This window comes from Microtus pennsylvanicus, chromosome 4 (assembly GCF_037038515.1).
Source record: "Microtus pennsylvanicus isolate mMicPen1 chromosome 4, mMicPen1.hap1, whole genome shotgun sequence".
In the NCBI taxonomy this organism is placed as follows: domain Eukaryota; kingdom Metazoa; phylum Chordata; class Mammalia; order Rodentia; family Cricetidae; genus Microtus; species Microtus pennsylvanicus.
Window position 1 is genome coordinate 2,681,985 of NC_134582.1, and position 26,014 is coordinate 2,707,998.

The 26,014-nt window shown below is 38.4% G+C and overlaps 1 long non-coding RNA gene across 1 annotated transcript in view; it reads left to right on the plus strand.

Annotated features, from left to right (window-relative positions):
- LOC142848591 (uncharacterized) overlaps positions 1–2,911 on the plus strand; it is a 32,364-nt gene extending 29,453 nt beyond the window's left edge. The window contains exon 3 of the long non-coding RNA XR_012910428.1: positions 2,843–2,911. This is a non-coding gene — a long non-coding RNA (uncharacterized LOC142848591). The remainder of the gene's footprint in view (positions 1–2,842) is intronic.
- Positions 2,912–26,014: the final 23,103 nt, after the last annotated feature.

Here is a 26,014-nt window from a genome sequence, read left to right on the forward strand (position 1 = left end):
GTTCTCTCCTGCCAACATGTGACATTGGGGATGGATCTCAGACAGCTCTCACATAGGCTTGGTGATAAGTGTCTTTACTTGTTGAGTCATTTTGCAGGACACATGTAATTGTTTTTTAGGTTTTTTTTCTATTATGTTGCCTGTGTATTCGATTGGTCTTTTGTTATAGCTCTTTAAAGAGAGAGATGCACATATACACATATACAAAATATTTTGAACACCACTGTGCTAGTGTCTGTACCAGACCCCTTGATCTGTGCCATTGCTATATATAACTAGCATTTTGTTACTGATCCACTAAATGGTAAAATATGGTAACAAATGGCTGAGGACTGAGTGTATACATCACATGGCATGGTCATGCACAGAAAGCTATTGTGTTATACAAGTTTTATTCTTCTAATGGCATCATATTTAAGGAACAGAGACCCTGAAGTTTGAAGATTCCTTAATAGGGGACACAGAGAGTTTGGAATTATCAGGTGACTGCAGAGGAACTCGGAAGGGGACAGAAGTGAGATTTCTAAGGACTAATGACACTCTGAGATAGCAATGATGACAATCTATGAGCAGGAAAAAAATCTCCAAAGGCCATAGTTATGCATAAATAAATGGGCCCATATATGATGACAATATCTTTCTGAATAAGCAGAATAGATATAGTCTTCAGAAGTGTAACCTAAAACCAGAGATTCAGTAAGTCTGAACAAGGCATGTTTCTGCTATTGAGAAAAGTCTCAGTGAAAGTACTGGCTCTTTGGGATCCTATTCTCTTTTGATGCACACCTTGCTCAGCCTAGATATAGTAGGTTGGGCCTTGGAACTTCCACAAAGCAATGTGCCTTACCTTCTCTGAGGATGGGATGGAGGTGGGGTGGGAGGGTGTGTGGAGGGAATGGGAGGAGGGGAGGGAGTGGGAACTTGGATTGGTATTTTTTAAAAAATCTAATAAATTTTAAAAAAGAAGAAATAAGGTTGTAATGGTCATGGGGGACAAAAGGACTGAATCAGCCCTCGACGTTGGGACTATGTTAGCTGGCAGAGAGGAAGTATACTGCTGTCTACAGATGCTGGTTGATTGAAGAAAATGGAACATGGATATCTGGCCAAAAGAAGGGTAAGTGCCCAGGTAGCAAAGCTGGCATTACAAAGATAAGAGGTAAGAATGTATCAACTTTACTGTCCTGCGCAGTAGTGAAGAACAATCCTACAATTGCCAAATTATCTTTGTGGGGTACCCACTGAGAAGAATAGCAAAAATGCAAGATGAAATGCAACCATGGACTAGAATTTCCTCCTATTCCACTAAAGCATTTGGTTAAAGACTTTCTGCGTTGCGTACTTTGATAAGAACAGTCATTAGTCTCTGAATTTTGCATTCCCAGTGAATGTGAAACCACAAGGAATTTTAAGCAATTTTATAGGCAATATAAATACATTTCTTTAAATATAATATCCTTTCTCTTTATTATTCATGACTTTTCTGAAAGTTGAGGCAAGGATGAACTATACTTAAATACCACTGTTAGAATTTTTCTCACGAATTCTTCTGCTTTCCTGCTGTATGGATGACTGACTTGTTACGGTTTAGCTAGAGGTAGATAATAGTCCAGTACAATGTAAGAGCTTAGTGTGATTTAGGGTACCTTAAATCTTAATTTTATTTCCAGTTAGGGTGGCCATGACTATTTTCCTCTAAGAAGAGGGAAATGAAAGAGCATTTGAGTCATTTGCCTTTTGCCCATCCCAGCTGCTACTTTCTGCTGCGTTAAAGCACATTGCAGGAGCTGCTTTTTAAAAGGATTTGAAATCTCAGCCCCTTAAAGATTGAGGCTTTATTATTTAGCATATGTCCAGAACCAGTGATACTCAGGAAGTGCAGGTGTATCCTTTGTTAAACACTCATGCAGCTTTCTGTGCAGATGGAAGCACTGCCATCCTCCACAGCTGGTCTGCAGTCAGGACACGGGGAAAGGGAGGGAAGGGCGAGTGCTTGGAAAATATGTGTGGGCTGTCCTAAGTAGACATACATCACCCAGGAGCAAAGGGAGTTAGAAAATATAGTTCTAAGATGGAAATTTCCCCAGAAAGGAGTCCTGGAAGACTCAGTAAATAATGAGGGGAACATTATTTCATATCCCACATCCTAATTATTTCTGTGCACAGAAAACAACACCTACCATGAGACTCAGTGAAAGCTCCCCTCTAATTCTGTGTTTCTACCCATATATTCACTGATTACAGAATGATGAATGGTTCTTCACCCATCCAGATATTCCTAACTTATGTACTAGAAACTGCACACACACACACACACACACACACACACACACACTCCTCTCCTCACCCCAGACCCTGTACAAGGAGACATATATATGGTAGGTTTTACATGGTAAGAGTGAAGAACATGGCATTATTTTTTTCCTAATTAAAAGCTTACCTCACAGGCTGGTGGAAGATTGAGTTAAACTAATATAGACATACCTCATTGACACTGGAACACTGCCAACCTAATCACACTGTGATCTCCTCAGCAATGTTAGCATGGCTAGCCACAGGTGAACAAAATCAGCACAGGCACTGAAATATTGAACAGCTATCAAAACATAACAGTTCTATTAATTTATCAGAAGTTTACTTTAAAAGATTTTCTATGTTGTAGGGCAAAAAAATACCTAAGTATAAAAAAAACAAATTTCATTCATTTTCATATTGTAATCTAAAGAAGAAAACCTTTACAACTGAAGAATCTGGCCATGTTCTAATCTGCTCATTGCATTGATACTATAAACACCATGACCAAAACCAACTAAGTGAGGTAAGGTTTTATTTCATCTTGCAGGTTTCAGTCCATCATCAAACGAAGCCAAGAAAAGAACTGGAGGCAGACGGTTGAAGCAGAAACTATGGAAGGAGCTGCTTTGAGGCTTGCTTTTCCACAGCTACCTTTCATGCAACTGCAGCCACCTGAGTATAAAGGCACGTCATGCAGTGGGCTTGGCCTTCCTGCCTCAGTGAGCAGTTAAGACAATACCCTTCAAACATACCACAGTCAATATCATCAAGGCATTTCTCCAGTGTGGGGTTTGTTCTGCTCAGTCAGTTCTGGGTTGGAGTCAAGTTGGCAGCTGAAGATAGCTGGGTCAGCTGGCCATTTTTACGTGACATTCGAGACATAATAACAATATAAGGAAAATCAATTGAGTGGATTTGAGTTAAATAAGCAAAAATGCATCGCAAATTTATTACAGTAAAGCTGGTGTCCCCCCCACAATGGAGTGCGGTGGAAACTGCACAGCGTCAGAAGAGAACTATTTTGCACATGCTTGCCTCGAACTCTGTGTAGGTACCTAGGAATTTTCCCAGTCAGCACTGGGATACTGCACTGTTGTGCAAATAGAAGTCCCTGAGAGAACGTTGACTTGCTCAGGTCTAGCAGAAGGCCCAGGGCAAAGGAAAAGGGCCAACTACTCTGTTTTTCCTTGACATGATTCCGCAACACGTTATTGAAGTTACTTATCTCAGAGGGCCCTGCAATTTGAGCATCAGCAGTGTAAAGTAGCCATGTCTTAATCAAAAGGAGAAAAAAGTTATTTTTCCTTTATGGTATTAAAATTAGATCACCAGGGCTGGGAAAAAAATCATCAAAGGTTAAGCACTCTTGATGTTATTGCAAAGGATTAAGTTTGCTTTCCAGAATCCATGTCACGCAGCCCACAGTTGCCTGTAAATCCAGATCCAGAGGATCTGGCATCCTCTTCTGGTCTGCTGATATCTGTTGTCACATACATATACCTCCACATGGACATACCCGCAGACACAGAGTTAAAACAAATAAATCTTTAAAAAATTAATCCTACCATGAAATGTAAGGATATGCAAGATCTAATTATACTCTGGTAATATTATGAAAACAACTTTGTGCTGAAATGATTTGTTTTCATTACATTTTTGAAACCAATATTCAGAAATAAAGAGCAAAAATGGCATTTTTAGTAATAATTAAGTCTAATGTTGTTGAATGAAATTATGAGGACATTTGAAATAATTCCCCTATAAAATTGTGCTGAAAATGAGTTAGAATGCATGAAAACATACTCTGTGGCAATGATGTCTTGTACAACTAATTTGCATCCATAGTTGCACAGGAAAATGTATTATCTTTTATTTATCTTTAACTCTTCTTTGTTATGATCCATTATCACGGTGTTGACAAGGTACATGAATAAAAGTTAATAGAAAATTGTTACTATTATATAAAACATTTTTTTAATGCTAGCTTTGCCTTCTGAAAGGCACTAAAATTTAGTAAATGATTTTGATTTTACTTGAATATCTCTTTAATTATGATATGTTGTTTTTCTATAAATCAGCACATGGCCTATGATTGATTTTCACCTTTACACTCTCTAGATGTGTTTTTTTTTTATTATACTGTCCACCAGAGAAAGACTTTCATAGGTTGTCCCAAAACAACATTCTTGCTCTGTGATGTCTTGATTTAAAAGCCAGAGTAGATTGGGACCAGAAGAGTGAAAATAGTATACCATTCTTTCCCTTTCCCCCTTCACAGTGTCTTGAATTGGTTTAGTGCCACACCTTATCATGGGCACCCTCACATATAGGAACTTTTATTTTGTTTTATAATTACTATACTAGAATTATAGAATATAACTATTCTATAATTCTAATAGACTTCCCTGTGGTGATCTATTTGTGAGCTCTGGGGTTTTTTCAACCCACTTTTGGTTCCTCCGGCTGTACACGATGTTGTAACTATTTATTTAATTCTCATTCACCCTTTTAAAGTATCTTGTATTTATTATAGAGTCCTAGTTGTTTAACTTATTATCATTACACAGAAATTAAGAATGAAACACTGTAAGTACAGATTTATGGGGAAATTAGAATGCTGGATGATTCAGAAAAATGTATTTTTCACCATTTTCTTTTTTAGAGGCTAAGAAACTCAGGTCACTGACTTACACAGATCATACATTAGAATCGTAAAGTGAACAGGCCACCACCATTGAAAATTAATTACATTTTGAAAGATAAACAGATTTATCAAAAACATAGGTTTTAGAAACTAATTCTCAACTATGAAATCTTCATCATCATGGACATTCTAGAGAAGTCAAATTTATAACAGATATGAAGACAACAACAATAAAAAGCTAACTTTTTAATGTTGGAGGAATAAATATCATGGTTTTGATGTTACAGATATAGAAGTTGCAAAAATGATTGATCTTTTCCAGTCTCAGTGAGATGCCTCTAAATGAGAGATTTGAATGAATTGCTGCAATTGTTCAGTTGGTTTTTAAAATTTAAAACATTTTATGTCATTTTGAGTTACTTATATTCTCATTGCACTGGCATATTAAAATTCACTGTAATATTATAAGGTATTTTAAACAGTTGTGAGCAGTGTTTCTTTGAAGTTCTTATTCCCAACACACCTTATTAAAACCAGGGCTTCCCATAAAAGCACAAAACTGGAAGTCATAGTACATAAACAAAGAACTTGTAAAAAATGAGTTAAAAAACAGAACTAGTGCTAGGCAACCACTCTTCATCCAGGCTGCATGCCCACAGGACAGAGCCCTGTCCTCATTCACTGCCTTGCTGTTACTGACCACAGTGTAACACTCATAGTTAGGTCTGATGGCTGTCTTATCCTGTTGCAGGTTCTCAGATTCCATATCTGAGTTCAGACTCTTTGGGAGCCTTCCCACAGAAAGCTGCAGAACAATTGGTAGATGGATACTTATTTATAAGCTCTTTTATTATTGGGCACGAAATAAGACTAAGAGGTCTTGTTTTGTACTCCATGTGAAATAACAAGACACAGTTTACAAAAGTAAATAGCGGTATCACCGTAACTCAGAATTCGTAACTTGTCATCCAATTAACCTCTAAATGGGAAATTATAATTGAAAGTGAAATAAATTAAAAAGCCTCTTGACTGAGTCCCCTTTATGCAACAGGATTGGGGAGACTGTGGAAACTGAGGCGGCATCCTAAGCTTTTCTTCTCTACTCCTTAGATTTGCCAATTAATAAAAATTTTAATTATTCATAACAGCCTTTTAAGATACCATTTCACATAATATGCTAGCCTTCAAATCTAAGGACAATGAAAATAAAAGACACAAAACCAGATAAGTAAATTACTCTAGTACTTTTGGTTTTAAAGTGGAAATTTTTATGAACTTAACAAATTGAACAATGCGGAATGTTTTTCATGTGAGAAGAATGAATGGGGGAAAGAGTAGGTCAAAGCTCTCCCACGAAAATGTACATGTGTGGCAGATAGATTATGTCCACATGTCCCGACCCACAACACCGAAGGAATCTTAAATTCGCCACGTCATTAGTTTGAAGAATAAATATATTTGTAAAATTGCCAAAGGAAAATGCTTTGCACATTTAGTTTCACAATTTTAAAGTTTCTCAAAATCAAGGGAGCATGTCTGCCTATTAGGTGGTAGAGGTGGTGGATTACAGTCTTTGTTCCCAGACCAAAGTGCCTAGGAACAGGCTTTCAGGCTTCATAGCCCACCCTACTCTAGATGCCCTTCGCGACACATGTGAAATGTATGCTATCTTAATGGCCAGACTGCCTCCTCTCTTGCTGTTATTCCTTCCCTGGCCATTCACAGGCTTTCCATGCCGTGGTGACCTCCCTCTCTATGTTCATAGCAGCATTGTTTGTAATAGCCAGAACCTGGAAACAACCTAGAGGCCCTTCAATGGAAGAATGGATGAAGAAACTATGGAATATATACATATTAGAGTACTACTCAGCAGTAAAAAACAAGGACTTCTTGAATTTTGCATACAAATGGATGGGAATAGAAAACACTATCCTGAGTGAGGTAAGCCAGACCCAAAAAGAGGAACATGGGATGTACTCACTCATATTTGGTTTCTAGCCATAAATAAAGGACATTGAGCTTATAATTCATGTTCCTAGAGAAGCTAAATAAGAAGGTGAATCCAAAGACAAACACATAGGCATCCTCCTGAATATTAACCTTCATCAGGCGATGAAAGGAGACAGAGACAGAGACCCACATTGGAGCACTGGACAGAAATCTCAAGGTCCAAATCAGGAGCAGAAGGAGACGAAACATGAGCAAGGAACTCAGGACTGCGAGGGGTGCACCCACACACTGAGACAAAGGGGATGTTCTATCGGGAACTCACGAAGGCCAGCTGGCCTGGGTCTGAAAAAGCATGGGATAAATTTGGACTAGCTGAACATAGTGGACAATGAGGAAGAATGGGAACTCAAGAACAATCGCAGTGGGTTTTTGATCCTACTGCACTTACTGGCTTTGGGGGAGCCTAGGCAGTTTGGATGCTCACCTTAGGAGACCTGGATAGAGGTGGGCGGTCCTTGGGCTTCCCACAGGTCAGGGAACCCTGATTGCTCTTTGAGCAGATGAGGGAGGGGGACTTGATCGGGGGAGGGGGAGGGAAATGGGAGGCGATGGCGGAGAGGAGGCAGAAATCCTTAATAAATAAATAAATTTAAAAAATTTAAAAAAAATAAAAAAAATAAAAAAACAAAATAGAAAAAAAAAAAGAAAGCCTGTTCCCAGTGGCACACTTCCTTCAAGAAACCAAACCTACAACTCCCAAAGGCTCCATAATCTTCCCAACAGTGCCACCAAATGGGGACCCAGTGCTCAAATGCATGAGCCTCAGGAGGAGGGGTGCCTCATACAGACCATCCTGTAATTCAAATACTTAGTGATTGGCAGGTAACACCCTTCACTGTGTGGGTATGTAGATGAGGGTGGGTTGGTGTGTGGAAAACTAGCCAAGTTCTTCTTTTGGGTTTTTAATGTGATATTGTTGGTATACTTGGTTTAAATCATTTACCTCTGAATATAGTATTATATGGAAAAAAACTAGAATAAAATTCTAGTTTTGTTAAAACTATCATTTTTCACTTCTACTGCCAGAATTTAAATTCTATGAAAATCATGGTCAGCATATACTTTAATATGTTATATACTTGCTGTGTTTGCATATCTATGGGAGTCATCTATGTTCCTGAGAAAATCACAGGTTATAATACTGACCTAATATTTGGATGCAGATAGTAAGAAGTTCCAAAGTATGAAGCTTTTTTATAAAGGCCTTCCTTCTATGGTAGTAAATAATTATATTTTATGTAAATAATTTATAGTGAATAAATATGGAAGAAAATACAAAGTCTAATATATATATACATATATATATGTATATATATATATATACATATATATATGCTGTGGTATGGATACACACAGACATGTAAATAGACACCTCTCATGAAATTCTATGTGATTATTTGATAAAGTTATATATACTTCTACATGTAAATACATTGTGGATGTACATTTCTTGGCAAACAAGCCAAACAAAGATACATTCTGATTCAGTTATGGAAAAGAAAATTGCTAGAAGTGATTTAACATAAAAATGTTTTAACTTTCACTCTGAAGTGGAGAGATCAGATGGTGCTGCACTTCAGTCGGGTTGCCATCAGTGATGAGAGGAAATTCTACACACATAGCTGTAGGAATGGAGATGCAATCCCTCCTATGCACTGGCTTCCTACAGCAGCATCAGTAGAAGTCAATGAGGCTGCTTATATATCCTAAGCCTTCACCGGTCTTCAACAGAACAATTTACACCGTGTTGAAGTTTGCCATTTAACAATGTGGTGTTACAAAGTATTATGCTGTGTCATTTAAGAAGCTATTAATATAAGAAGCCATTATGTACATCATGGATCAAATCATTAAGTGTGAAATAGAATGTGGTTTCTCATTACTTTATGATGCCATCTTAGATACAAAAAAGTCAAATTCAATTCAGGTAATACCAAAGAAATTAAAATAAAAAATAAAAAGGAAAAAAAGAAAACCAGAAATTTATTTTGCTATAAATATATATAGACAAACAAATAGTCATAATCTTTTTTTAAAAAAAATCTGACATACCTGTGGAATTAGAAGAGTGGACTATTAGTATATATATTCTAAAATTACATGTGTTTGATACGAAGAATTCAGTGGAAAATTTATTATTAATATGAAAATCTGCAAGGGTATTAAATATCTGCCAATTCACATCATGTACAGAGCCACAGCCTTAATTAATGACTGTCAAATGCAGACATGGCTAAGCTGCTGGGCTCATGGACATCAGCCTATTAGCGTCTACTTTCCTGGATTTCTCTGGGATCCTTTCAGTCACAGGGTCAAAAACCCTTTGATTTAGAAAATCTGTATAATGCTTTTGATGAAAGGTTTATGTGCATGGAAATATCTAATTCCTTTTATTAGTTTGTGCTGTATTAATGAATAATCTATCACCACAGGATGAAGTCATAACACAGACAAGTTAATCAGATGGAAATTAGCAATCCTATTAGTAGTAACTAGTAACAGATGAGCTAACTTAGGAACTTACACACAACATATATGTGGTGCACTATTGCTTATGCAACAGTCTAGCCAATAAATCCTATGCCCGTGATTTAAAACTGAGCCAACTCAAGGGAGAAAATCCAGTCCCTTAACATCTCTGCAGGTCAACCGATTAATAAATGACAGAAAGTCAGGATGTTTCTAGACTTTCTTTACATCAAGAGACATGAAAATCAGATGGCCTATGTTAACCACAGGAAAGCCGATTCAACAAGTGTTTTTGAGACCATGAAGATATTGATATCCTTCCCCTAAGAATGGAATAATTAAAACCTCAGTTCTGTATTTCATTCTTCTGTTACTAATAGAAGCACCCAGCCAGAAATAAAAACAAACAACAACAACAAAAGAGTACGTGATCACCATGGAAACCTTCCATTGTCATCACTGACAGCACATTAATAGCTTTTGCTCAGATTGTACATCATGAAAACTATAAGATTTAGGCTGGATCCACCTTGGTTTTCTAGGAGTATCTGTTGTAAATAAGCCTGCATTTGAATGGTGGATAAAGCATGACTCTTAAAAAAATATTACCTTAGCCCACAGCAGTTTATTAGCTGAATATGAAGATTATAGTTAGTAGCATATATATATATATATATATATATATATATATATATATATATGTACACACACATATATATGTATGAATCTAATAACAATTGATGGAAATAGAGGCCCCAGATTGTAAGGAGTGCAGGGAGGGTATTCGGGAAGGTTTGGAGTGAGGAAAGGGAAGGGCAAACAAAAAGAAAGATGAGACTGAATAACTGCCCCCTGTATGCACTCTGAACTCACTACCTTACAGGAGTGGAACGTTCATTCAAACTCTACCTGTGACATGCCTGAAGACAGACATGAAAGAGGGACATGCGGCTTTCAGGTTTTTACATCATTGGCTTCTGATTCATGACTTCTTCTCTCTTTATCACCATTAAGAGTGATACTTCCGGAGTGAGTGAACTCCCACTAGCTCAGGTCAACTATCTCTGTGGTCTTGACCAAGGTCTGGACCCCCTTGCTCATTTTATCACTCCTCCCTCTCTTCAACTGAACTCTGGGAGCTTGGCTCAGTGCTTAGTTGTGGATCCTAGCATCTGCAGTGGGGAAACCTGCATAGGACCAAATGAGACTCTCTAAATATGGGTGACAGTTGTGTGGCCCGAACAGTCTGTGGGGCCACTGGCAGTGGGAAAAAGATTTGTTTCTAGTGCTTGAACTTGCATTTTTGAAGCTCATTCTCTTTGGAGAGATACTTTGCTCAGTCTAATTATAGTGGGGAGAGCCTTGATTCTGCCTCAAATTGATGTGTCAGGCTATTTTGACTCGCCACGGAAAGCCTTACCCTCACTGAGGAATGGATTGGGGATGAGCAATGAGCAAGGGGAAGGTAGGGGGAGTAGGACAAGGGGAGGGAGGGAGAACTGAGATTGGTATGCAAAATGAGGTTATTTTTAAAAATATGTTTTGAAGAAAAATAAAATAAATAAATATAAAAAGACTGATACTTCCTGTATTATTGCTTTCCTATGAATCTGATTTATCAGTGTAACTATTGGTGTTACTTTAGAAACACGCTTGCTTGTTGCATTGAGTCACTATTACATATGGTTGTGATAAAAATTTACATGCTGTGCCTCACTAATGTTTAATATTTTCTATAACTATGACTAATTGTTCTAAATCTTAATGATGCTTTTCTCTTTTCTTGAATCTTAATTTCACTAATGGTTTTACAATTCACTGCCACGATAAGAAATACCATTTGTATTAATCTTGTTTTAAAAATACAGCACGAGTGAACATTCTACATGTAATAAATGTGGCAGATCATCTGCACATATGGCTACATTATTCTGAAGTGTGATAATGCATGCTTCCTTTTGCCTTTGCACTTCCTACTTGGCTTTAATTTATGACATTATAGTGTTTTCTTGATGATTTGTCATTTCTGTTGCTGTTCTTTTCACAAAATATTTGCCTGCAATAACAATTTTTGAAAAATAAAAGGCCGAGGATTTGAAGGAACACAGAGAGTAGTATTTGGAAGATTTTTGAAGATTTAGAGAGAGGAGAGGTAAGGGAGAAGTGTTGTAATAATTTCAAAAATAAAAAATATTTAATTAACATATAATTACATCACCTTCTTTCTTCATTTTTCTCCCCCCACCTCCTCATAAGTACACTCCCTCCAACGCCAAGCATACCCTCTCAAATAAAAAGGTCATTATTTTAACATATTTGTGTATTATATATATATATATATATATATGAATATTCACGTATGCAAATAAATCAGGACATTGTCTTTGAATCAGTTTGCCTTTCTTACTCTCTCCCTTTAGATTTACTTAAAATGGGATTTCTTCTGGTTTACGACAGTCAAGTTATCCGGTGACATTTTAAATTCATTTCCCGTTTCGTTGAATCATAACTTTAAAAAATCTCTAGTTTTGAAAACTTAAGCTATCCATAGTTTATTGTGTAAACACAATCACACAAAAGTTCACATGCACTATAGTATATAGTCACCAGTACATTGAAATTTTATTTCACGTAGGAAATATCACTTACTGGGAGCCCATACTTGAATCTCCATAATCTCTGACGTTCTGATTGCCTCCTCGTGCCAAGTCTTTGTCACTTGTCTACGGACTGTGTACGTGTGATCTTTTATAAGATTTCTGGTCTTTGCTGGTTTTGCTTTTCTTTGCTCTTTAAAATTCATAGTTAATTGAAGGTGTTTGTCCCCAGGGACAGGTGGGCAGGGGGCTGTAGGTTTTTGTCCACCACCAAGAGCAGATCAGTGTTCTCAGGCTTCAGCTAACTCAGTCACAGGAGAGAAGTCTCACCAGGTACTCCTGTCCCAGACCTGTCTATAGCTTTCCCATTCACCCAGCAGACTGCGGGAAGTCCTAACCAGGGACTTAAGAGATGTTCTTAACCTGAAAGTGTCCTTATTCCTCCTTTGGGGAGAAAATGGGTAAACAAACAGGCCCTATGCTCCCCTGGGGAGAAAAGCTTCTCTCCTGAGGGTAAGAATGCAGTTAAGTAGATTAAGTCTGTGCCCCCAAAGACCTGGTAAAAATGAACTGTTCTGCTACCAGAGATGAGTCAACTTTGAAATGATGGAAAATGAACATTTCCTTTGTAGCCATGTGTTTTGTGGTCCTGTTTGTGTGTGTGTGTGTGTGTGTGTGTGTGTGTGTGTGTGTGTGTGTACACTATAATTCTTAGTAGCAATGAATATGACAATGCCCCTCCCTTTACTTTACCAAAAGATAAACATGTGTATCTTTGTCAGTGTCACCTGACTGTCATTTTCCTGTTCCTTATGAACGACGGTCAGTTGATTAAATTAATTTCTTTTTATAGAGAACTCTAAGATTCCTTTATTCCTTTGCTTATTTCCCCTCTGGTTTTTCATTCCACACACATGCACACACATGCACACACACACACACACACACACACGCAATACTCACACATAATGACACACACACACACACACAATGCTCTCCACTGGTTTATTTATCTTTCTTAGTTGTCACTACTGAGTTTGAGGAAAAGTAAAACCTTACAAAACTACACACATCACAATGATCTCCTTCACTTAATTCTCTTAGATTTTAAGACTGTGTTGACATTTTATTATTTAGGTAATTGTGATATTTTAGGTAATGAAATATTTGAAATGTTTTTAATGTGATTGTTGGTTTGTTTCATGTTTCAACCTTTTTTAAGACATGGATTTTCTTCCAGGGTTTGATGATTCAGCTTGGCTTATTTGAGTCAGTGATTCCTCTGGAATTTAAACTCCTAAAGGCTGCAAACTTGTTAAATAGCATTACTTTCACCAAATAGCTGATTATTATAGTATTTGTTACATAATCTAGCTTTCCTCCATAGATTTAAACAGCCATTTTCATTATTAACACTGAAACTTAATACTCAAATAAAGGCAACCCTGTAAAATCAACACCAGACTGCAATAATTTGCACTAATAATACAGAACTCTGGTTAGATCTTATCTCTCTATGTAATAGATTTCATTATGAGATGAAAATTCAGAGAGCATAGATTTTAGAATGGTGTTGAAAAGATCAAAAAAGAACCACTAAAGTTCACACTAAATAATCAACCCTAATAAAATATAATTATAAAACATTTATTTCCTCTCTTACCTTCTGACTCTGGAGAAAATACAAATCACCTGCAAGACTTCTTTTAAATTTTCCCTTTACTAACAATGTTCTAAATTATTATTTCTTAAATATTATTCTACATTGGACTTTCTGACTATCTAATTGTATGAAATAATATATCATGAATTTTGATTTGCAATTGTTGACATTGAAATTAAAATTAAGGACACTCGAAAAGAAATAAACTATGATTGGCAGATGTTTCTGGTGGATTTGTTGCGAATTGTCCCTCAGATGAAAGGCTTTTCTCTGATGTATCTGTGGATACATCTGCAGGACCCTCACAAGTTTGGATTCATGGGAGATTCTGTAGTTCATTTAACACATCAATAGGGAGTGATTGCTACTTCCCTAGGCTGAAACGATGCAAAACTACATTCAAATTATTCTTCAGCATACAACTGAGGAGTTCCAAGTCAGATGAAACAGAGAATAAATATTGTTAGTCAAGCTTGCTGCACCTGCCAATTTAAAGGCACATTCTGATTTACTTGAAAGACTCAGCCAGAGAGAAGAATGTGGAAGTTTCTACAAGGAAATGCGTTTTATGAATGAAGGCTTCACAGTGTGGCAGTGAACTCTGGTCTCTGGATATCTGCGGTTATACTGTAGAAACCAGTTGACGCTTGTGCAGTGAGGAGAAACTTAAGGCTTATCTCAAGCCAATCCCCTAACCAGATCTAAGAGTTTCTCCAACCAAAATATGATGGAAGTACTCCTTAATAATAACTTTAGTCAGTAAGGATGAATCTGATGCATCACTTTGCCCATTGAATGGATGGGTTTGGAAACAGAGAAGAATAATCCAGTACAAGATCCCCTGCCCTTCACTGACCGTGCTAGCTTTTCCTCTCCATCAAATTTTGTTATAGGGTCTTTGATGGAGCATAATTTGTACCTGCATATCAAAACTCCCAAAGACATCTCTCTTCATCTAATCCCTCCTCCCCACCTTAGTCCTTTGGTGGAAAAGAAACCAACAATATTCCTAAAGGAAAGCCAACAAAACAAGATTGCCACAGAGAAGCCCCATGCCACTCACAGCCTGTGAGAGGAAGAAACAAACTTTTTGCTTCTGCACTGATATAAACCTGAAATAATGACTGTATTTTCTTCCTGAAAATATGGGTTTTGTTCTTGCTTATCCTGAAATATATATGAAAATGGAATCTCCTTTCTTGATTTCCATGACTGGGAGAGGCTTTGATAAGTTTTCCAGGATATCCCATGTGCCTTGCCCTTGTTGATCCATGGCTTATATGGCTACCATGACTATGTAAATCAGGCTACGCTTTCCACACTGAGCATGTCTGAGTCTTCGGCTATGACACTGGCTTCTGATCATTCCACTCTTTGCTTCTTGGTTTTACATAACCTTGCTGATGGAGAGGTCATAATAAGTGCAGATCTTATTCCTTCTCCATGGCGTCTCCTGCAGAATTCTTTTGACTGGTCTTTACCTACTTCCTTGTCCGTTATCTCAAACTGAGATTTAACCCACAGGAAAGAAAGCAATTGCTTTTCCCTAGATTCCATGTGGCTTCCTATGCTTTTATCTTTTACTCTATAATCTGCACATTAAATAAAAGAATGCCATAAAAACAGAAGGGTGTGGTTTCATTACAGGGTTCAGCCCTTTAAATGAGAAGAAAAAGGAATAATAGTGCTAAATTTTAATGAGAAGTCAAGAACAATGGCACTGGGTTTTGATCCTACTGCACGTACTGGCTTTGTGGGAGCCTACGCCATTTGGATGCTCACCTTACTAGACCTGGAAGGAGGTGGGAGGTCCTTAGACTTCCCAAAGGGCAGGGAACCCTGACTGCTCTTCGGGCTGATGAGGGAGGGGGAGTTGATTGGGGAAGGCAGAGGGAAATGGGAGGCGGTGGCGGGGAGGAGGCATAAATCTTTAATAAATAAATTAATTAATTAATTAAAATAAATTATGCCGGGCGGTGGTGGCGCACGCCTTTAATCCCAGCACTCGGGAGGAAGAGGCAGGCGGATCTCTGTGAGTTCGAGGCCAGCCTGGTCTACAAGAGCTAGTTCCAGGACAGGAACCAAAAGCTACAGAGAAACCCTGTCTCGAAAAATCAAAAAAAAAATTAAATTTATATTTATTGTTACTCAAAACAAATAACTTAAGATACTTAAATAAGGAATTATATTTAAAATACTATGGTGATCAATAAAAAAGCATTATGAAATTAGCAAGGAGATTATCTCATGCATGTGTTCAGTCACATTATTGGATAGCTACTATAACTATACTCAGGTAGTATGCCAAGCACTAAGAGATAGCCATGAGCAAACACACAAACACATTGCTTTGCTAAGAATAGATATCCAGATACCAAGATCAGAGTTCAGACAGCGGTAAATGGTGGAATGTAGGAAAGCTGGGGGTAAATGATCATTAACTGGAGCGAAGAGGGAAATATGCCTGATGCTTCCAGTGCTTAGGTATGGGGATAACAGAGAGAGGGCTCCCACCTGACAAGGAAATATCACAGCCCCAGAAATCATCCCTGAAAACAGCTCTGCCCCGTTAGTAGCTATAGTTTTCACTCAAGGAATAAGCATTGCAGATTGTTCCTAGGCTTCCGTACTGACCTTTAAATAGCAATTACTTTGACTGAGTTAGTGCTCTTTGCAGTCATCCTGCAACTATTAAATACAACACCCTAAACAACTACCTATAAACATTTCATAAGTTAAATTTGTAATGTCTTTATTCTCCCTCAATTTAACCCACTCATCAGTATAATAATATATGGAACAACATTTTGATATTTTGAGAAAGGATTTCAGAGAACTTGAAATTACATTGTCTGTGAAGAGATAATAATGTTCAAATATGCTCAGGAAGTCCCTCCCTGGAAAAGGCAAATGCATGACACATTTGGTCATGCATTAGTTTTGGTGGTGTCTTAGCTAGGGTTTTATTGCTGAGAATAGATATTATGACTATGGCAACTCTTTTTTTTTGGATTATTTATTTATTTATTTATTAAAGATTTCTGCCTCCTCCCCGCCACCGCCTCCCATTTCCCTCCCCCTCCCCTGATTAAATCCCCCTCCCTCATCAGCCCGAAAAGCAATCAGGGTTCCCTGACCTGTGGGAAGTCCAAGGACCACCCACCTCCATCCAGGTTTAGTAAGGTGAGCATCCAAACTGCCTAGGCACCCACAAAGCCAGTACATGCAGTAGGATAAAAAACCCTTACCTCTTTCCAAACCTAAAGTGGCTCCCTTAACTAAGAATTGTGGTTCCGTGCTCCCCTGTCCAACCTTCCTTTATCCCAATCCTCCTGTTTCCCCAAGGCCCCCTGACCCTAGAGGGGCTCCCAGGTGCCCAAGCCGAGGTCCCCAGTTAGTTCCTTGGGCACCTGAGGATAGGGAACCTGAAATGACCCTATCCTAGAGCAATACTGATGAATATCTTGCATATCATCATAGAACCTTCATCTGGTGATGGATGGAGATAGAGACAGAGACCCACACTGGAGCACTGGACTGAGCTCCCAAGGTCCCAGTGAAGAGCAGAAGGAGGGAGAACATGAGCAAAGAAGTCGGGACCACGAGGGGTGCACCCACCTACTGAGACAGTGGAGCTGATCTATTGAGAGCTCACCAAGGCCAGCTGGACTGTGACTGAAAAAGCATGGGATAAAACTGGACTCTCTGAATATGGCGAACAATGAGAGCTGATGAGACGTAAAGGACAATGGCACGGGGTTTTGATCCTACGTAATGTGCTGGCTTTGTGGGAACCTAGCCAGTTTGGATGTTCACCTTCCTAGATATGGACGGAGGGGGGAGGACCTAAGACTTACCACAGGGCAGAAAACCCTGACTGCTCTTTGGACTGGAGAGGGAGGGGGAAAGGAGTGGGGGGGGGGAGGGGGAGAAGTGTGGGAGGAGGGGGAGAAGGATGGGAGGAGGGGGAGGGAATGGGAGGCTGGGAGGAGGTGGAAACTTGTTTTTTTTTTTTTCTCCTTTTCTCAATAAAAAATAAAAAAAAACCCATTGCCATTGTTCTTGAGTTCTCAGTATTCCTCATCGTCCACTATCTTCAGCAAGTCCGGTTTTATCCCATGCTTTTTCAGACCCAGGCCAGCTGGCCTTGGTGAGTTCCCGATAGAACATCCCCATTGTCTCAGTGTGTGGGTGAGTGGGTGTACCCCTCGCGGTCCTGAGTTCCTTGCTTGTGCTCTCTCTCCTTCTGCTCCTGATTTGGACCTTGAGATTTCAGTCCAGTGTTCCAATGTGGGTCTCTGTTTCTGTCTCCTTTCATGGCCTGATGAAGGTTAATATTCAGGAGGGTACCTATATGTTTTTCTTTGGGTTCACCTTCTCTTTTAGCTTCTCTAGGATCGCGAATTATAGGCTCAATGTCCTTTATTTATGGCTAGAAACCAAATATGAGTGAGTACATCCCATGTTCCTCTTTTTGGGTCTGGCTTACCTCACTCAGGATAGTGTTTTCTATTTCCATCCGTTTGTATGCAAAATTCAAGAAGTTCTTGTTTTTTACTGCTGAGTAGTACTCTAATATGTATATATTCCATACTTTCTTCATCCATTCTTCCATTTAAGGGCATTTAGGTTGTTTCCAGGTTCTGGGTATTACAAACAATGCTGCTATGAACATAGTTGAGCATATACATTTGTTGTAGAAAAACATTAATTGGGTCTGGCTTACAGTTCAGAAGTTTAGTGCTTTATTGTCATGGTGGGAAGTATGGCAGCATACAAGCAGACGTGGTTCTGGAAAAGGAGCTGAGAGCTCTACATCTTGATCCATGCTACAGGAAAAGAGAATGACACTGCCCTGGTTTGAGCATCTGAATCTTGGAAGTCCTCCCCAGTGATATACTTCCTCCCAACAAAGTTGCACTTCTTAACAGTGCCATTCCTTCTAGGCCTGTATCTGTCAATTTATGCATACCATCATAGAGGGAAGGATGTTAGGAATTTCAGTCCTACCCTCCCAAGATGTTACACTCAGGACTTTGTTCCTGAAGTCCCAGTCCATGGCCCTCCAGTGATTTCCAAGAAATGCATCTGACAGGCTGGGAAACCTCTCTGTAGTCAATTTTAAGAACTGGAACTCTTTTAGAATGGATAGTGTGCTGGCTAGCTTTGTGTCAACTTGACACAGGCTGGAGACATCTGAGTAGAGGGCACCTCAATTGAGAAAATGCTTCTATAAAGCTGGTTCATGGGAAAGTATCTAGGAGCACTTTTTTCGTTAAGATTAGTATTGGAGAGTCCAGGCTCCTGCGGGGGCAGTGGTTCTTGGTCATTTAAGAAGGCAGGTAGAGAAAGCAATCAAGACTAAGCTAACAAGCATCACCCCCTGTGGTTTCTTGTTAAACTTCTCACTCCAGCTTCCTGCCCCAAGCTTCCCTCACTGATAGATAGTGATGTGGAACTATTCCCGTTTCTCTTCAAGTTTTACTGGTTGTGGCCTTTATTACAATAGAAAGCAAACTATGTAAGAATGAAGATGGTGGCACTCTGTGAAGAAACTCCTGGTTTTGTGCTCCTCAGACCATATACAGCCTCTTGTCAGATGTTTCATTGTCAGTCAATCAGCCAGTTTGGGTGAACTAGAAATAATTTGTGCATTTCCATCAAAATATTTTCTCAGTGGCTACAGTATGTATCACCCAAATTAAACAACTCAACCATGAATGGGCAAGTAGATAAGCAGGTGCCATCCTCAAAGCAAGACTAGAAGTTAATAATATCCGGCTTGCAAGGACACCACTACACAGGTATACTGGACAGTTGTGGCCTTTCTTGTGATAGACGCTCATTATATATTCAATAAGAGTTGTGAAAAATGTACAGTATGCTAAACATGCCAGATATTCTGACTCAATAGTTTTGAGCTTGAGCCCAAGAGTCTACCTTGAAACCCATTTTCTGATGTTGTCGATGTTATTGGTCTAGCAGTCCTGGTATTACCTGGTGGCTCTTAGGTGTCATCTTCGTATACTTGAGATTTTGCTGTGAAGCAGGGTTGAATGAACTATCCTAAGCTTTTAGGAAGATTAAACTAAATGAAGCTTTTCAGTGCTCACAGTCAAATTACTCCTTTTGTCATTATAAATCCCAAGGGATTTAGTAGCTCTGTCACTATGAAGACCTGAGGTGAAAGAGAATGTGGAGTGCACTCAGTCCTAATGACCTAGGAGGTGCACAAGGCCAGAAGCATCTGAATTTCTCATGGGTTGCTCTTTTAGAGCTGTGAACTTGGAATTCTGCCAGGCCACAGACATCATAAAGCTCTTAACGATCTTGGAAGATGTGCTGCCAGATACTCTTCATAAGAGACTTAGAACTGTTGAAGTTAAGTGAAAATGGAAAAGAGAACAAGTCTCTTGGGTTTCCTTTTTTGTAGAGTATCATCTGCTGACTTGTCTCATCTGTAGGCATGCCTCATTCCTGAGATGATCAAAGTTCTCAAGACACCCTGCAGATGAAGACCAACCCTTTATAACATACACTTTGGCGATATAATATGTGCAACACAACCACTTTGAGTTAATGCATGGCACCATCTAACCCAATACTTAATCAGAAATAGGTAAGCAACTGATTTGTTGTGACCTATTAATGTACAAGGCAAGTCTAGGTCATCCGAATTTTTTTCTTGTGGTATGAAAGAGGAAGAAGAAGAATCATGGGTTTCAGCGGAAAGTCTTCCTTCATGAGATATGACACAGGTTATTGAAGATTCTTAAGGGATGGGGAAACTCCTCTCTTCCCTACCTCCTATAATTATAGATTTTAATCATACTGATGCCTTTTAAAGTTCCTGTGTTCCCATTCATAATTAAACTGGAGTCTTGGGTTTTACAAATATTGACAGCATGATCTGTAATTACTACATTTCACATACAGGATATAAATTACAAATGTCATTGTCACTCCAAATACATCATAGGTCATTCTGAACTATGGTGGAAGGAAACCTCGTCTGAGCTCAGTGATTTCACATTTTTTCCAATTTGAACTTTTAATTTCATTTGACTTTCTCTGCAGTATTCTTTCTAGCTACAATATGCTGACCATAGTACTTTTCTGAAAATATGCATACAAAATAGGAAGTGTTCTTGTGGCTCTAAGTTGTGTTTTTTCCCAGTTATTATAATTGTCCTTGGTAATAACTGATGTGAGCTATGAAAATTTAGGCATGTTAATCACCAACCCCGTTTCAGCTTCTTTATATACAAACAGAACTAGTGTCACAAACTTTTATGACTATATAGAGTTAGTAAGACATACACTCATATACATTAGCAGGGATATATGGTAATATGAAATAATATTGTGCTGGAGCTATAATTAATGCTATCATAAAGTATTTGCCTGAACTTCACTCCTCATTCTACATTTATCTCTTTCCCTTGGCTTCTCTTTACATTTCCAAATATCCTTAGTTTTCCGTGGGAAAGCATTCAGTGAGTTATATTCTTTGAGAGCAATAATCTTCACAATACAGGTGTCTGTGTAACAGAGTAACAGAAACAGTCCTTCACAAGAGCTGTGTCTTAACAATACATTCTTTCTACATAAAGGAAGAGGGTCTCCTCAAGATAGGTCACTGGAAATGATGTGTAATCCCTCAGAGAGCTCTTGATCATGAGTTTGGTTGGCTTTCCCATGGCATTTTTATCCCCACAGGTCCATAACTCTTGATGTATTATATGACCTTCGTAGGAAGTCTGGTGAACTAAACAGTTTTGAATATCTAGCATTTCTTTATCCACTGCGTGAAACCTAACCTTTTTTTCTCACAGAAACCTAGTTTCACCTTGAGTTTTACTTTCTGATTTATGGCTACAGGTAGAAAAGACTGTGGAAAGAGAGGCTAGTGGCATATGATCTGGACTGCCACAAATCCACACCTTCCAACCAAATCAGGCATGATAAAAATCAGGACCTTTTTAGTGTCAGCCGTCATCCCATAACAAGGTTACTATCTGCAAAGATTCCATAGGATTCCACTAATTCAGTCAGTAAAATGAAGGAAGTTCTTGTTCCAAATTAAATTCCTCATTAGCATTCCGAAGTAGTCACATGAGAATGTGTCATCCATCTACAAGGAAGAAATTAAAACCTTTGTGGCAAAATGGGGTCTGTAAGGTCACTGAAAACAGTCAGGCTCAGAAAGATACATATTTATTATACATTCTTTTTCATAAGTAGATTCCAGATTTCAATTTACACAAATGTATGTATGTATGTATATGTACATACAAACGTGTGTGCGTGTGTATGTGTGTGTGTGTGTGCATGTGTATGTGTGTGTGTGTGTGCATGTGTGTAAGTTATGAAAGTAGAAAAAGAACTAGGAGAGTGGGGAAAGGTCTTGGGAGAAGGGCGAAAGAGAAGAATGGGAGGTACTTAAATAGACGTAGAAGGATTATTGGGGAGGTAATCCTGCAAGATGACCAAAGAAATTAGAGGGTAAAAAAATAACAAATAATGCAATACAAACATATAAAAATGCCCAAAAGAATCCCAGCATTTGTATAATAACTAAAGTAATTAATAATAAAAAATTAATAATAAAAATAATAGAACACAAACCCTATCTTAATCAGATAACTTATCTACCTCTTTTCCATCATGTTAAACTAGAGCCAGTTTTTTTATAAATCAGTATTTTGAAATTATTATTAGGTCCAAAATGTACTTCATTTTTGGTGACAATAAGAAGTAGCTTACTCATGTTCTTTGACAATAATTTCAGGGAAGAACTGGACTGATGCTTGGGATTAAGAAAGTTGCCTGCTCTTACAGAAGACTGATGCTCATCCTCCCATCATATCTGATGGCTAACAAACATCCAGCTCCAGCTCCAGGGGATTCAAGACCCACTTGTGGTTCCAGATTCACTCGTACTTTCTAAACCTGTGGCTCTCTAAACACACCACACACACACACACACACACACACACACACACACAACATAAAAAATAATTTCAAGAGTGTAATATAAAGATATTTGAATACTACATTCATTAAACAAAAAAATTACACACTCAAAATTCTAAATTTACTGCATTATAACAATCAAAAGATTTTTTGATATTATTGTAATCATTTCCATATTGCTTTAAGGCTTTAAGTTGGGAAAAAAAATGATTCTGTTAGCTTCTTAAAAGCAAAATACTGTGGCTAATTTCCTGTTATAATTGATCATAAATCATCTTGAATTGTAGATGTGTACATGAATATAGAGTTAGTATTAAATTTTACTGGAGTTTAATATTCACAGTGTGTCTAAAGTTAATTCCAGCCTAGGTGAGGCCACCACAAAATGTGTGAAATAAATGGACCACTCACTCCACAAATCACGTGAATGACACTTCTAGAAACTAACGGTCATCACATGAGTAGTATCAGATTATGCTAGCACGGAAATTTAGTGGAGCATTCTAGAAAGCATTGAAAGGGAACATATTTATGTCTAATGGAGAGTATAAATTGTTGATATAATGGAAACATTCTCATTAGTTTTATGAGTAAAACAGAAATTCTCCAATTTTAAAAGAGTTTGCTTGCATTCCGTGTCCTCAAACTCAAGAGCTACCCACACAGAAGTGTGAGAAGTAGGAATGCAATGGCAGCTCATCCCCAAATAAGTGTAGTATATGCAAATAATATACCTCTTATTTTCTTTGAGGAGATAAAATACTCTGTGATGCACTCAAAATGCCTAATGGAGGAGGAAGCATTCAATTTTTCTTTTTTCCTCTGAGCTTGTCAGGAAAGTAAGCAGGTAGAGCCGCTTTGGTTAGTGTCTTAGGGTTTCTATTGCTGTGTAAACGCCGTGACCAAACCAGTTTTGCTTACAGTTGCACATTGCTGTTCATCCTTGAGAGAAGTCAGAGGAGAACCTCAAACGGCAGGAAACTGGAGGCAAGAATTGAAAAAGACACCATGGAAGTGTGCTGCTTGTTGGCTTCGTTTTCGTGGCTTGCTCATCCTGTTTTCTTATGGAACCCAGGCCCACCAGTCCAGGTGTGACACCACTCCCCACGGTTCCAACTCTCTCCCATTTATTACTCATAAAGAAAATGCCTTACAGGTTCTAAACTGATGGAGAATTCTTTTCTTCAATTCAAGATCCCTCCTCTCTGATGACTCTAGCTTGTGCAAAGATGAATTAAAACTATGTAGTCCAGTTAGTAAGCTCTCTGGAATTATACAAAATATGCTACTGTATTACTTAATTTTCTAATCTGAGTCAAAAACTACCTAGCAGGAGTCATGGAAGCAGCTAAAGCCACATTTTTGTGCCCCACAGTTTCAGAGGGGTTTCATCTCTTCATAGCAGCAAAGGAATAGCTGCATGACTGGTTCCATCTGAATCTGCAGGAACCTGTGCTGGACTTCCATGGTATGCACCAAGGGTTGGCTACCGAAGTAAGTTGGTTACTTCCAAGCTCAGAAGTAAGCATAGCCTCCAGTGGGCTGCTTTCCCCACATATAGCAGAGATTCTATCACCTTCCAAAGTATTACCACCAACGGAGGACCAAGAGCTCGTGAGAGACATACATAAGCCTGTGAGAGACATTTCACATTAAAACGTAACAGTTACCATCTATTGTTTGAATATTTATACTATCAAAATAGAAAGAATAAACAATGGTAGAAGTCTGCTGTTTAGGAGCACTGCAAGATTCTTTATTCTGAAAGATTATGTAAGCTCTACGGACCGTTATCAAGATCAATCTATGGAAAACAACCAACATTGACTGGGCAACCCACCAGCAAGATCAAATTTTCTCTCATTGCTTCTGCGCTCAGTGCCAGCTGAAATGTTAATGATCTGTCACTAGACAAAGAGCGTTTTATTCATATTTTGAGAAGACATGAATAACAGAAAATGAAGTGCTACAGCCGCAATCGGGAGCTTCCGAACATCTGTTAAAACGGGCTTGTCAGCACCATGCTCTTGATATGCGACATCTCACTGTGTGCCAGCACAACCATTTTAATCTTTATTTTCTACAGTCCTCGTTCCTCATTACTATCAGAAGATAGGACATTTAATGTTAAAAGTCCACAATAAACCTGCAAACATTTGAAGACTGTGGTCTATGTGTGTCAAATGAGCTGCAGACGCAAGCATGCAGAGTCAGCAGTAGGTAGAGACAATCCAGGCAAGGCACACAGAGAAATCTTTGTGGGGAGCAGAGAAGGGCAGAAAGAGGTTTAAGGGGTGAGGAAGGGTAAGAGGGATGAGATTATTGGAAGCTTTCACTTGTCCTTGGAAAATATCAGAGAGTCATAACACTCATCAATCTTATCACCTGCTGGTGGAAACTTGAAACTCACGTATGTGATTTTCATGAACTTGGAGGATATAGTAAACTCACCAAATATTTTTATTTCTAATCACTCAAACAAGATTTCTTAGTATTACAATTGTGAAAAATAATATAGAGACAAATACTTTAAATTTGCTTATGGTATCTTAAAATTAGTTATTTTAAAATTTGTAAAAATGGCAACAGAGACTTCCATTTCCCACAGCAGATATTCATCTCATTAACATAAAAGACATGCGTGAGATTCTACATAGACTAAAATGTATAATATGGGATGAGAAAGGACGCTTCCTCTGTTGGTTAGATGTTGTCAGCTGGACAGAATCTAGAGCAATAGGAAGAGGTAGCCCCTGTTGAGGAATGTCTCCATCAGATTGGCATCATCCTGTTTGCTAACTGATGTGGGAGTGCCCAGCCCACTGTGGGTAATGCCAGTCCTGGGCAGGTTCTCCTGAGTTGTGTAAAACCATGAAAAGCAAGCCATGGAGAGAACGCAAGTATTCATGACTCCTCCCTGGTCTCTGTTTCAATTCTTGTTCCATGTTTTCTGCCTTGGTGTCCCTAATGAGGGGCTGCAATGAGTAAACTGTCATAAACCTTTTCCCCCCCAAACTGCTTTTGGTCATGATGGTTGTCATAGAAACAGTACACAAACTACAGCACTTCCTTAAATAACAAACAGCTTATTTAACTGACAACATAGGATTTGAAAATTTCCCCTTTTCTAATAATAATAATAATAGTAAATTGGGTATATCTAAGATAAACTTCAGTGCAATAATATAAGATTTGACATTAAAATCTAGTTACGGATTTAAAAAAAGAAATAATTTCAGAGTCATTATCAGAAGTGTGGGTTGCAGAACTACTTTTGGGGTGTGTGTCCTAGGCCTCTTGTCTCACACAGATTAACCCTCCTCTTTATTTCCAGTTCTCCTGTGGGTTCTGTAGTTTTTC